We start from the raw sequence: 11,845 nt of genomic DNA, 5'->3' as shown, positions 1-11,845 counted from the left end.
CTTTGACAGGGTTAGGGGTCTCTGGGATTGCCAGGTTCAAGTCCACGGACTGAAAGCAACAAGGACACAATATTTAACAGAACATTTGTTACATTTCATATCTCCTCTTTACCACATTTATTTGCATTTTTATCAGAGAATGGACTTTCATAAGGATAAACACTTGTGATCGTTGCTTACCCCACTGCTCCCTGAAACTGGTTGTCTCTTCATCCACATTAAAGTCTTCCACTGAGAGGAGTCTGGAGCTGGAGGTTGTTCAGCAATATTCTGCCGATTATGTTGACCACCACGAAAAATCTCTCCTCATCATATGAGAAGCTTCAATCCCTGGGGTGATGGGCACATCTTCATGTACTCGCAGTAGAACGTGTCAGCAGATGCCTTACTATAAGAGTTGATACACTTCTCCAGCTCCTTGTTGACGATGTTGTTGGATCTGGCAGTGATGCTCTGAATCAGCGTGCAGATATGTTCAGCGAGTGAGTGGTGGGTGGCATGACGCCGGGGCAAAGCCTGGTGGTGGGGCATGATGCTGGGGAAAAGCCTGGGTGGATGGGGGGGAGTGGTGGGGGGCCATGACGCCGGGGAAAGCTGGTGGTGGGGGGCATGATGTCGGGATAAGCCTGGTGGTGGGGGGCATGATGCTGGGGTAAAGCCTGGTGGTGGGGGGCATGACGCTGGGGGAAAGCCTGGTGGTGGGGGGCATGACGCCAGGGGAAAGCCTGGTGGTGGGGGGGCATGATGCTGGGGTAAAGCCTGGTGGTGGGGGGCATGACGCTGGGGGAAAGCCTGGTGTGGGGGGCATGACGCCAGGGGAAAGCCTGGTGGTGGGGGGCATGATGCCGGGATAAAGCCTGATCGTAGGGGGCACCATGCCGGGGCAAAGCCTGGTGGTAGAGTCCAGGATGCAGGGCAAAGCCTGGTGGTGGGGGGTACCATGCTGGGGCAAAGCCTGGTGGTGGGGGGCAGGATGTCTGGGAAAAGCCTGGTGGTGGGGGGCACAATGCAAGGGCAAAGCCTGGTGGGTGGGGGCATTGATGCCTGGGCAAAGCCTGGTGGTGGGGGGCACAATGCAGAGAAAAAGCCTGGTGGTGGGGGGCAGGATAGAGGGGCAAAGCCTGGTGGTGGGGGGCAGGATAGAGGGGCAAAGCCTGTGGTGGGGGCACAATGCAAGGGCAAAGCCTGGTGGTGGGGGGCACGATGCCGGGGTAAAGCCTGGTGGTGGGGGGCACAATGCAAGGGCAAAGGCCTGGTGGTGGAGGGCAGGATGCAGTGGCAAAGCCTGTGGGTAGTATGCATGGTGATGGGGCAAAGCCTGCAGGTGGAATGCAGGGTGTTGAGTGTTTTACCACAACATTCCCTTCAAATTAGAAGGAGAAGATCAATCTCATACAAACACACTTATTACAAAACTGTCTAGTTACAAAACATTAGCTAATAAGTTATATTACAGTAAGACATGATAACCTGTCAAAGTGATCAGTGTCAATTTAACTCACCTGACTGGAGGTCAACTGGAGTAGTGGTCATGGTTGTTGTGATGTTGTCCACTTTGACGGGGTTAGTGATTAGGGGTGCTGTGATGTCCACCATGGGGGTAGTGGCCAAGGGTTGAAGCCAATCCACCACTTTGACAAGGTTAGGGACAATGTGGTCGGTGATTGCCAGGTTCATGTCCACAGACTGAAAGCAACAAGGACATCATATTTAACGTAATATTTGCAACATTGCAAATCTTCTTTTTACCAACAACAACAACAAAAATGCTTTGTATGAGTGGACTTTCATAAAGATAAACACTTGTAATCATTGCTTACCTCACTGCTCCCTGAAGCTGGTGTCCCTTCATCCACGTCCTTCAGCTTTACCAGCTCCTCGACCACATGGTGAACCATGCACCTCGTTAGCATGGTGGCCCTGGCAGATGTTGCAAGCTTAAGTACCAGCTCTCTGCCAGTATAGTGGCGAAGATGAGTATGGATGTTTGTCCCCATCTCAAGGATCTGGTACCAGCCAATATGCCAGTTGGCCTTGCCCCCTTTCTTTGTGACTTTGACCCCACACAGTGACAGCTGGTGGATTATGTCATTTATGAGGGGCCAGTAATGAAGGTTGATGTCTTCCTCTAGGTGGCCTTCGAAGACTAAATAAACTATCATACCAATGATGGTCCTCAGGAGCTCCGAGGAGATTACCAGCTGGTCAGGGCACTTTGGACGAACCTCGCTCGCCTTGGGCTCTGATAGCCAGCTGCGGATAGAGCTTAATGGAATGTAGTCAGCAGGAGCTTCAAACAGCCTCTGGACTTTGGTGCTCACAGCTTCAATGATGGTGCTGATCAGGGTGGAACTTTGGGTGAAAAGAGCTCTTCTAAGGTCCTCAGGGCTGCTTAGGCACTGGATCTTACGGTTGAGTGAGTGGACCATCCTGACACCAGTGCAACGGGAGTAGTAGACTTGAGCGACAGAAGGAGCCTTCAGAACTTTAGAGAGGTTCTCCACTACTGCCAGCACTATGGTGACACTCACGTCGCTCAGGGCCATGGAGGACCGGTCACAGGGGCTTTCCATCTGGCAGGACCAGAGGGCCTGGAGCAGCCTGGGCACGATGTCCACCACCACCTTAGAGGGACAGCACAGCTTGGAGTACGGCTGGAAGGCCAGGCTCTGGGAAATGCTCTTTAGAGCTCTTACAACCTCATCGCAGACCTCAGGGTTTCTAAAATATACAAGCCAGATAGAGACAAGAGGGAACACTTTTATGCACTTTGAAACGCATCCTCTGTAAGAAATGTGCTACATACAGTAAATGAAGTTTGATTGATATCGGCCCCTGCACTAGTCATTTCATTTAGCATCAGTGAATGGATAGAATAATACATAGACCAAACAACTGTAACATAAAGAGTGAATGTGACTCACAGGTAGGAGAGATCAGCAGTAAAGTCAAGTGAGTCAATGGCCTGACTAAGGTCGGTGGCCAACTCAGTAAAAGCCTCATGTTCAACGTCCCTCATTCTGAGTTGAGTGTTCACCTCCCAGGTCTGTCACAGGAAACAGGGGGTGCCATTAATGCCCATAGCAGTGAGGGGAAAATATTGATATCAACGTACCATGAGCCAATGCTAAATAAGGACATGGTTTATTAGAAAGGATAACTCACTAACTGTATATTATCTCCACTTAACTTATACTGTAGATGTCTTTCTAATCTCTTACCAGGTGACCTATGTCATTCCCTTCCTCTGCTTCCTTTCTGAAACTTAAAATCAAATACAGAGCAACTGAACATTCCTGCCTTTTTTTTCCTTCATCTACTTTCACATTGATTTCCCATTGAGCCTATGACAGGGATTCAGTGGCGTAGCCAGAAATCTGGGTGGGCCTGCAGACATTTGGGTGGGCCAGAAACTTCCTGCTATTGTACACATTTTGCAATGAGGTTGAGAGAAAATGTTGCATTTTTAAAGCTAACCGAAGCTACAATATAGATATGTTGACTGATAAAGGCACTGAATTATGAGCTGTCTTGTTTGCTAAATGAACAAATGAAATAGGCAGTGGCATGGTGCATATAGCCATAGATGCACAGTGAAATATGCCTCAATGCAGTCATATTTGTGGCTTATTGGGAGTGTGGCTTTCAGTTAGTTATTTTGAGCAACCTATCCCGTGAGAGTGAATGTCATTCCAGATCATCTGTTCTGTTATATTTGATCAAATCTGTGCTATGAATTCTATCTGATGGTGTTCACATACTTAGGTAAAAAGAAAATACATGGCATTGAGATCCTATAAAATTAGAGTGGCTATGTCATAAACCCTCAAAGTTACAGAATGGGAGGAAAATGGCAGACATTGTGGTCAGCGAGAAATCAGGAGTGAATTGCAGTACAGCAGCCTGGCCTCAAATACTAGACGTAACATAGTAAATGTAAATCTGTGACACTCAAATGAGTATGATATGTTACGTTGTACATAGGAAATAAGGATATTTAAGCCAAAAACAAAATGAGGGAGGTTGGTTGGGGAAGACCCAAAGTTTGCGTGTTCGAATCATGTCATGGACAACTTTATCATTTTATCTAATTAGCAACTTTGCAACTACTTAGAACTTTTTTGCTACTTTGCAACTACTTAGCATGTAATATAACCATTCCCCTAACCATAACCCCTAACCCCTAGCCTAGCTAATGTTAGCCACCTAGCTGACGTTAGCCACAAATAAGTGGAACTCGGAAACATATCATATGTATTGCAAATTCATAACATATTGTACGAATTGCAAATCCTAACATATCATACAAATTATAATTCGTAACATATCATAAGAAATAGATTATGGAAATCCACAAATTAAAGGAGAAGTTAGCTTTTAAAAATAAAAAAAATCTCTATTTTTGATGTAAATGCCATGTTACAGAAGGGTCTTGACATTTTTTGGGCAATTTTACTTTGTTTTTGAAAAACTTACCCCAACCAGCGATTCACTTCCTCATCATCGTTTTGCAGTACTGGGGCTCTGAAAAAACATGAACAAATGCTCTCAATATAGTGATGCTGGTCTTTAGATGTTGTACACATGAAATTGTGTCATTCCAAATGTACCCGCAACGTTTTATTCCATTTTGTGTGAATCAAGCTGTTTCCCCTATACAGCTGTTCCATTCTCTGTGTAGCCTGCTGCTAGAATGGACGGAGAGGTATCCCTCGAGTTGCAACAAAATGTAATATAACGTTGAGGATAACGTTCGGAATGATACAATTCTGCCCCACCTGCCCTGAATGACGGGTCGCCACTGTATCTAACAAACATACTGTGCAGATAATCTTCAAATTCATTGTTTTGCACAATAATTTATCATCGCACTGGCTGACCACTGGCTTACCAACTCCCTTACCAAAATGGCTGACCTTTTATACTGTCATATGAAGGTTCATGTCCATTCCAGTATTCTGATTCCTAATTATATGGTACATAGTACAAGTAGCTGTACTCACCGCTCCAGGGACTTGTTCTTAACAAGCCAGTTGCTCATGTCCTCCACAGTGGTGTAGTGAGGGACATGACTCTGGAGACCTCGTCTCTGGAGCACCAAAAACTGCTTCATCAGCTTCTTCTGCAAGACAAATCATGTTGCCTATAAGACAACCTAGAGTTTGCATACCACCCTGCATCCCACTGCTGGCTTGCATCTGAAGCTAAGCAGGGTTGGTCCTGGATGGGAGACCAGATGCTGCTGGAAGTGGTGTTGGAGGGCCAGTAGAAAGAACTCTTTCTTCTGGTCTAAAAAACAATATCCCAAGGCCCCAGTGTAGTGATTGGGGACATTACCCTGTGTAGGGTGCTGGCTTTCACATGGGCTTTCACATGGGGTGTTAAATGGGTGTCCTGACTGGTTACTAAAGATCCCATGGCACTTATTGTAAGAGTAGGGGTATTAACTCCAATGTCATGACTAAATTCCCAATCTGGCCCTCATACCATCATGGCCACCTAATCATCCCCAGCTTCCAATTGGCACATTCATCCCCTTCCTTTCCCCTGTAACTATTCCCCAGGTCATTGCTGTAAATGAGAATGTGTTCTCAGTCAACTTACCTGGTAAAATGCATGTGCCTTGTTCCCTTTCAAGGTGATTTGATATGTAGTGTGTCTTGATACAGGAATCAGTTCTAGTTTTCAGCGATTTGATTAGAAGAACAAATCGATGCACTGACATTTGTTGAAAAAACACATACATTTTCCTTTCGAAATAAAAATGTGCTGTTGTTAATGGAGTTCATGAGCCGGACCTCGTTGAGCTGGATCTGTCTGAGCTGACTTCTCTGTGTGTGTGTACATATATGTGTGTGTGTAAATGATGTACAGTGAGTATCATAAGTATTCACCCCCTTGGATGTTTTCACATTTTCTTGCATTACAAAGTGGGATTTTTTGTCAATGATCTACACAAAATACTCAATGTAAAAGTGAAAAGAAACACATTTACAAATGAATAAAAAGGAAATAACTAAAATATAGTCGTTGCATAAGTATTCACCCGCTTTGTTTAGGCAAGGCTAAATTAGTTCAGGAGTAAAATGTGGCTTAACAAATCACATAAATTACATGGACGGTGTGAAAAAATAGGGCACGACCTTGGAACTAAAGTTCTATCTGACAATTTGGTCAAAAAATAGTTATTCACATAGAGATTCCCTTTAGGTGGTCCTTTTCATGTGAGATATGTCCGGTTTTTCTTGAAGTCCATTTACAATGAAAAAAAAAGTATAATCTGAAGTTCTGTCTGAGCAAACATTTTTTAACTTGGTGCTATTAGGTTCTGTCTGCAATCCAATTACACAATACTGGGTTATCAATAAAAAATGATTGTCTGTAAGGTGAGCTACAGTGCATTTGGAAAGTATTTAGACCCCTTGACTTTTTCACATTTTGTTGCCTTACAGCCTTATTCTAAAATGGATTCAATTACATTTTTTCCTCATCAATCTACACACGATACCCCATAATGACAGCACTCCACCAATCAGGCCTTTACGGTAGTGGCCAGACGGAAGCCACTCCTCAGTAAAAGGCACATGACAGCCCGCTTGGAGTTTTTCAAAAGACACCTAAAGGATTCTCAGATCATGAGAAACAAGATTCTCTGGTCTGATGAGACCCAGATTGAACTCTATGGCCTGAATGCCAAGCTTCACATCTGGAGGAAACCTGGCACCGTCCCTACGGGGAAGCATGGTGGTGGCAGCATCATGCTGTGGGGATGTTTTTCAGCGTCAGGGGCTGGGAGACCAGTCAGGATCGAGGGAAAGATGAACAGAGCAAAGTACAGAGAGATCCTTGATGAAAACCTGCTCCAGAGCGCTCAGGACCTCAGACTGGGGCGAAGGTTCACCTTCTAACAGGACAACAACCCTAAGCACACAGCCAAGACAACGCAGGAGTGGCTTTGGGACAAGTCTCTGAATGTTCTTGAGTGGCCCAGCCAGAGCCCGGACTTGAACCTGATTGAACTTCTCTGGAGAGACCTGAAAATAGCTGTGCAGCGACACTCCCCATCCAACCTGACAGAGCTTGAGTGGATCTGCAGAGAAGAATGGGAGAAACTCCTCGGATACAGGTGTGCCAAGCTTGTAGCGTCATACCCAAGAGGACTCATGGCTGTAATCGATTCAACAAAGTACTGAGTAAAGGGTCTGAATACTTACATAAATGTCATATTTCTGTTTTTTATTTTTTATACATTTGCAAAAAAATGTAAAAACCTCTTTTTACTTTGTCATTATGGGGTATTGTGTGTAGATTGATTTTTGATTTAGATTTTTTTTAAATCCATTTTAGAATAAGGCTGTAATGTAACAAAATGTGGAATAAGTCAACGGGTCTGAATACTTTCCAAATGCACTGTATTTATTGAGTCATGAAGAGGAAGACATCAATAAACAATTATGAGATCTGGGACTTGAAAAATACCCATTATCTCAAAACCATACATTTAGCATTTACTTAGATTTTTTTCACAACTTTTTCAGAAGAATGGCCATAACGTAGCCCCCACCCCTAAAAAAAACAGATTTACAAATGGCTTAGGATTTTGATACTCAGCACTTTAGGTACCTTTAAGGTGAGGACCTTACTGGGTTATGAAAGAAGAATGAACTACAAAACAGTTCTGAGATCTGCGATGTGAAAACTTTGATGCTCAGTATCTCAGATCTATGCTTTGCACATATAGAAACTTATAGTCACAAGGTCTGAAGGGGTTGACATGATTTTTGAATGACTACCCTTTCTTCTGTCCCCCGTACATACAACATCTGTTAGGTCCCTCAGTCAAGTATAGAAATTCAAGCACAGATTCAACTACAAAGACCAAGGAGGTTTTCAAATGCCTCATAAAGAAGAGCAGTGCTTGGTAGATGGGTAACTATAACAATTAGACATTGAATATCTCTTTAAGCATTGTCAAGTTAATAATTATGATGGTATATTTGTAACGGTCGTCGTAGTAAGTGGACCAAAGCGCAGCGGGTTGAGTGCTCATTATATATTTATTTAGAACACTTAAGAAAACAAAACAAGAAAACGTTCGAACAAACAGGATTACAGGCTAAACACAGCTATGCAATCACAACCTCCCACAAAGGGACAGGTGAAACAAGGCTACCTAAGTATGACTCTCAATCAGCAACAACGATGTACAGCTGTTCCTGATTGAGAGCCATACCAGGCCAACACAAAGAAATACACAACATAGAAAACCATAGGAATACAAAACAAGAACATTACCCAAAAACCCCGGAACACATAAATCAAACACCCCTCTTACATAAATACATATACCATAAACCCCGAACCACATAAAACAAATAACCCCTGCCACGTCCTGACTAAACTACAATAACAAATAACCCCTACTGGTCAGAACGTGACAATATTAAACCACCCAAACACATCAAAGATACAGTTGTCCTATTTGGCCTAATGCAAAGCCCATGTTTGTGGCAAATCCAACACAACACAGCACTAAGTAACTGCCTCCTTATTTTCAAGCATCGATGTGGCTGCGTCATGATATGGGTAGGCTTGACATCGACAAAGATTGGGGAGTTAATCAGGTTAAAAAGAAATGGGATGGAGCTAAGCACAGGCAAAATCCTAGAGGAAAACCTGCTTTGCACCAGACACTGTGAGAGGAATTCCCCTTTCAGCAGGGCAATAACCTAAAACACAAGGCCAAATCTACACTGGAGTTGCTTACCAAGAAGACAGTGAATGTTCCCGAGTGGCCAAGTTACAGTTTTGACTTAAATCTGTTTGAAAATCTATGGCAAGACTTGAAAATTGCTGTCTAGCTGTGATCCCCATCACCTCCTAGACAGACCTTTAAGAATTAAAACAGTAATATTTATGGGTAATTATAGCACAGTCCAGGTATGCAAAGCTCTTCAAATCAAAAAGCAAATCAAATGTTATTTGTCACATGCGTCGAATACAACAGTATTCGACGCAGACCTTACAGTGAAATGCTGACTTACAAGCCCTTAACCAACAATGCCGTTTTAAGAAGAAAAAAAAGTGTTAATTAAAAAAGTATTTACTAAAACAAACTGTGTACATATTAGCCCAACTAACCCGTGCCCCCGCACATTGGCTACCCGGACTATTTGCATTGTGTCCCGCCACCCCCCAGCCTCCAACTCCCTCTTTTACACTGCTGCTACTCTCTGTTTATCATCTATGCATAGTCACTTTAACTATACCTTTCCAGGTACATATTACCACAATTAGCCCGACTAACCGGTGCCCCCACACATTTACTCTGTACCGGTACCACCTGTATACAGCCTCGCTACTGTTATTTTCACTGTCATTTTACTGTTTTTTTTATTATATATTTTTTTTTTATATATATATTTCTTTAATTATCTATTGTTTTGTTTGATTTGAGTCCCGGAACTTCCTACTTTAGTTATTGCTTGTCTTAGAGACTTACCCAAGAAGACTCACAGCTGTAAACGCTGTCAAAGGTGTTTCTAATATTTATTGACTCAGGGGGGTGAAAACTTATCTAATCAAGGTATATAAGTGTTTTCATTTTCATTCATCTTAAAAAATATACAGTACCAGTCACAAGTTTGGACACACCTACTCATTCCAGTTTTTTTCTTTATTATTTACTATTTTCTACAATAATAGTGAAGACATCAAAACTATGAAATAACTCATATGGAATCAATGGTGTAAAGTACTTAAGTTAAAATACTTTAAGTTGTTTATGGGGGGTATCTGTACTTTATATTTTTGACTACTTTTACTTCGCTACATTCCTAAAGAAAATGATGTATTTTTTACTCCATACATTTTCCCTGACACCCAAAAGTACTGCCGTAATTTTCGGACTATTGAGCGCACCTGAATATAAGCCGCACCCACTGAATTTTAAAAAAAGTATTATTTTGAACATAAATAAGCCGCACATGTTTATAAGCCGCAGGTGCCTACCGGTACATTGAAACAAATGAACTTTACACAGGCTTTAACGAAACACGGCTTGTAACAAAAATAAATAGGCTTTAACGAAACATGGCTTGTAACAAACAATTAATAATTATCAGTAAGCTTTAGTTGTCTTTTTGCACTGAGTCAATTCCTAACGCTGCTGTTTCCAACGTCTTATCATCGACTCATTAAGACCAAGCTCCCGTGCAGCAGCTCTATTTCCTTTTCCAACAGCCAGATCAATCCCCTTCAACTTGAAAGCTGCATCATATGCATTTCTCCGTGTCTTTGCCATGATGAGGGTGACAAAATGACTACCGTAATCAGAATGATGGGAAGTTTGAGAGCGCTCGATTTAATCTAAACAATAAACAAAAAATTTGTTTGACCTTAACCCGTTCGGCAATTTCATTGGCCTAATGAAAGCTTCATGCCGCCAAAAAACTGAGCACGTCACAGAATGTGTTTTTTTGGAGAAAAAAAAATTGAAAACGGGAAAAATCCAAATATTAGCAGCGTCATTGTTTAAGCCACGAGGTTCAAAGCGTGGGAAAAAAGTTGTGGCTTATAGTCCGGAAATTACGGTAGTTACAATTTGAATGCTTAGCAGTACAGGAAAAATGTCCAATTCACACACTTATCAAGATAATGTCCCTGGTCATCCCTACTGCCTCTGATCTGGTGGACTCACATAAATGCTTCCTTTCTAAATTATGTCTGAGTGTTGGAGTGTGTCCATGGCTGTTAAAAAAAAGTTATAAAAAAGGAGTTTGTGCCATCTGGTCTACATGCATTGTGAACTACACTCCATACTGAGATGGGCTGTCTGTCTGCACCATGAGCACTGATGATTGATCATGCAGAGAGAAGGCCGTAGAGATGACAGATTTAGACATCGCATATACAGTAATTTAACAGTTCCATTTCACGTCATGCTGTTGATATAAATAATTGATTATAATTGACCATTTCTCACAGTTATTTATCCTGGGAAAAGGGAGTGGTTTTGGGTGCTAGATCTCATTAAATCTCTGTAACCGAGTTCATGCTATTCAACCCTAGTGAGTATATAATGCGAACATCTAACCCATAGGTTCGCAACACACATTTTAGGTAATTAGCAACTTTTTAACTAATTACACAAGTTTTGCTACTTTGCAACTTCTTAGCATGTTATCTAACCCTTCCCCTAATCCTAACAGTTTACCTAACTCTTAAACTTAACCCTAACCCCTAGCTTAGCTAACGTTAGACACTTAGCTAGAATTCGTAACATATCATACATTTTTACAAATTCCTAACAAATTGTACTTTTGCAAATTTGTAACATATTGTACGTTTTTCAAAATCGTAACATAATACGAATTGTAATTTGTATCATATCATACGAAATGGGTGATGGTCATCCACAAATGAATACATACCATACAAAGTGTAACATGTCATACTAAATCGAATGTCTCGGATTTACGTACATAATAATACGAAATGCTCTGAGACCAGGTTGCCACGGTGGTCTGCAAACCCACAACCTTCTGGCCCACAGCCCTGTGTGCTATCAAAATTCACATGTTGCCATGTAATGCTTACAGGACGAATAACAATTTATAAAACGGAATATCTAAGGCTGTCCAAGAAGTTAGGGTAAACGGTAGACATGTTCTCTGTTATCCACTTTGTTTTATTTAATATTTTGGGTATATGGGAGGGTCACTTTTTTTTTAAGCAGGATTTTAGGTCAAATATATTTTGCTGAAGGGAGGGCCATCCAATTTCATTTCAGAAAGGTTCGATTTTCTCCATGTAAGCCTTATCATAAATAACGTTCACTCCCTAA

The sequence above is a fragment of the Salmo trutta genome, chromosome 10, assembly GCF_901001165.1.
Source record: "Salmo trutta chromosome 10, fSalTru1.1, whole genome shotgun sequence".
Taxonomy (NCBI): Eukaryota; Metazoa; Chordata; class Actinopteri; order Salmoniformes; family Salmonidae; genus Salmo; species Salmo trutta.
This window is presented reverse-complemented; position numbering follows the sequence as displayed.